Raw genomic sequence first — 2,763 nt, 5'->3', positions numbered from 1 at the left:
ACATGCTTGCATTAAGACCCACTCTGAACCATATTCTAGTTTAAAAGGATATAGAGTTTTGGCCAAGTTTAAAAGAAGTACTTGAGCATCTTGGATAACGATGGGAAATAGGAGATGCAAGCCCACGTTCAGCTACTTTCTTAAATATAGAAGCGACATGTTCAAACTCATTTCTAATATCATTTCAAAGCAAGTGATCCTTTTTCTTTTGTAACAATCCATATTGACTTGTATCTAAGCTAGTTTAGCCATGTGAACAGAAGACAGACAAAAAGGATCAAAGCACCTTGGATCACCTTAGGTGATCCAAACAGGGCCAGGCTTATTGCTTGACAGGATTACCTAAGGTGATCCAAAGTGAGAAAACAAAGTAATCCCTCTAACTCTAGCTTGAATTCAAACCAATGAGATAATCTAGACTGTTCTATGTTCAGCCTCTGGATAAACAGATTACATCTATTTCAAGTTTTGATAGTGCAAAACACTGGCAAAGAGGAGAGAGGGGGAAGCCCCCAGAATCTTTAGCAAGTAAAAAAAAAAGTCTGTTCTCCTAAATGGCTAAAAATAATGAAGTCACATGTTCTTTAGTCAAGAAACTGTTACTGCATATTTCATTTGCAATTACCACTTAAGCAGCATTTTAAACTTTTTACTTTCTTGCCTAAAACTGCAGCAAGGAGTTATTTAAAAGTTCCTTTCGCCAATGTTTTCTTTCTTTCACTGCTAAAGAAACCTGATCCCACTAAATGAATTTAAAGAATCATCAACTTTGCTTCTTGAACAATTTCTACCACTTAAGATTCCCAACATTTATCTGGACAGAAATACATTAAAACAGTCTCTCTCCATAAGAGTCAGATCTAGTAGGCCGTCTCTTTATGTTCCATCTAATTAAAAACTTGTAGGCAGAGCTCAGGGCTACTGTAGAAAGTCGCACAAGACACATTTTTAAAAAGGTTTCTTCATATCTTAACAGCTACACTTTTTGAAGATAGAAAACAAGTTTCTCTAGTTTTAAGCTCATGTTCCATGCTAGTGGTAACTTCAACTGAGCATCCTTTCTGCAACGCAATAAGCAGCTGCCTATTCCTTGAACTCAAGTCTCCACTATACTGCCCAATTTATGCCATTACCTGCATCAGCTTATACTTACTAAGAAAATATATATAAAGATTATTTATACATAAGTGGTTTGGGACACAGCCTTCTGTTCAAAGGCAACCCATTCTTGTCCATGATCTTTAGTGGAAAGAGAAAGTTGAAAAAGATGGGTTACTTTTGATTACTTTTCTTAAAATAAATCCATTATTTCCTCTATGGAGATACCACACAATTACACAGCAGCTGCTCTGTGCAAAATAGTTTGCGTAATCTTAAATTGATAGAATTAGCTTTTAAAAAAAAAAAAAGACACATACAATGATACTGTATCTACTTTAGGAAATCTTAGAAACTTCCAACAATAACAGCCCCACAAAAATAGAAAGTTAAATGAAGTGAAAGTGCTTAGTTTTTGCAAATACAGAACTGTCAAAGACCTGAAGGTATAAACTAAGATAAATTCCATAAAATTATGAACATTTTGGAACTGCACACTGCAGCAGCAGTTATTGTGGTTTTGTTTGTTTTTTCCTAAACAACTCATCATATGTGAAACAGCAGACAATACCTTCAAATTTTATACTGAAAAAGAATAAAATTTTTTGTCTCTACCACTTGATGACTTGCTTAAAAGCTTCTATAAGCAAATAATTATTCTCACGCAAACTCCTTAAAACCAGTAGTTTCTTCTAAAAAGACTGGTAAACCATATGTTTCAATGACGTATCTGCAGGATGTGTATGATTTTTTACTGAGAATTAAACTTCTTATATGTGTTTATATATCTTTCATATATATATAAATATTGTATATACACACACAAAATCCAGTACTTAAGTTTACTGTAGAAAGATTTAGTCATTAACTTCTGAATAATCTTTTAGTACCCTGGCTTCCTCAGGCTATAAAATTAGTCACCTGAGAGTTTTGTATATTTCTCTAATCCACTAATAATATCATATCTGCTATTTGCAGCACAATATTCAGAGTCCTCTAAACTACAACATTATCCCACCAACTTTAAGATGAAACTGCTTTGGACGCAGTATAGTAACTTACTGTGGTTTTTCATTGTTCTAAAAGTACATACCACAATCTAAAAGTTCCCAAATAAGCAACACTCCTCATCTAGATGAAAAAGGTACTCTAAAAATACTAAGTTAGCAACATAACTCTAGAATATTTTTATCTGAGACTAGACTAAATATAAAGAGAGACTCTAACGGCCTTATTAGGTCAGGTTATAAATGTGAGGGAATACAAGTGGAAGAAGCTAATTCACATTATCTATCATAATTGCCAGAAGGCATCCTCCAGTAACAAACACACTCAACAAGACTAAAAATTAATTTCCACATTGTCCCTAGTGATCAAGGCTGTTGTCTCTAACTACAGTCAGTCATGTCACCTATCTTTGTGGAGTTATTTTGACAAATGAAATAATGTGGTTAAAAGATCCCCATCCCTCTCCACCCCTGAAAAATGCCTTTTTTTTTTTCTTTATTAAAAAGGAGGAGAAAAAGCTATAAACAATAACGTAGGGCTCAGAAAGGAAAACCACATTGAGTTTCTCAGCTGTAAGGTCAAATGGTACCTTGACGACACGCAGTACTGCAACTGGTATTATGGAATCCAGAAAGCCAAAGCTCAACAGAAAGCCAG

This window comes from Pygoscelis adeliae, unplaced genomic scaffold (genome assembly GCF_000699105.1).
Source record: "Pygoscelis adeliae isolate BGI_AS28 unplaced genomic scaffold, ASM69910v1 Scaffold15, whole genome shotgun sequence".
NCBI classification, from domain to species: domain Eukaryota; kingdom Metazoa; phylum Chordata; class Aves; order Sphenisciformes; family Spheniscidae; genus Pygoscelis; species Pygoscelis adeliae.
The sequence above is the reverse complement of the archived record's forward strand: the minus strand, read 5'-3'. Positions refer to the sequence as shown.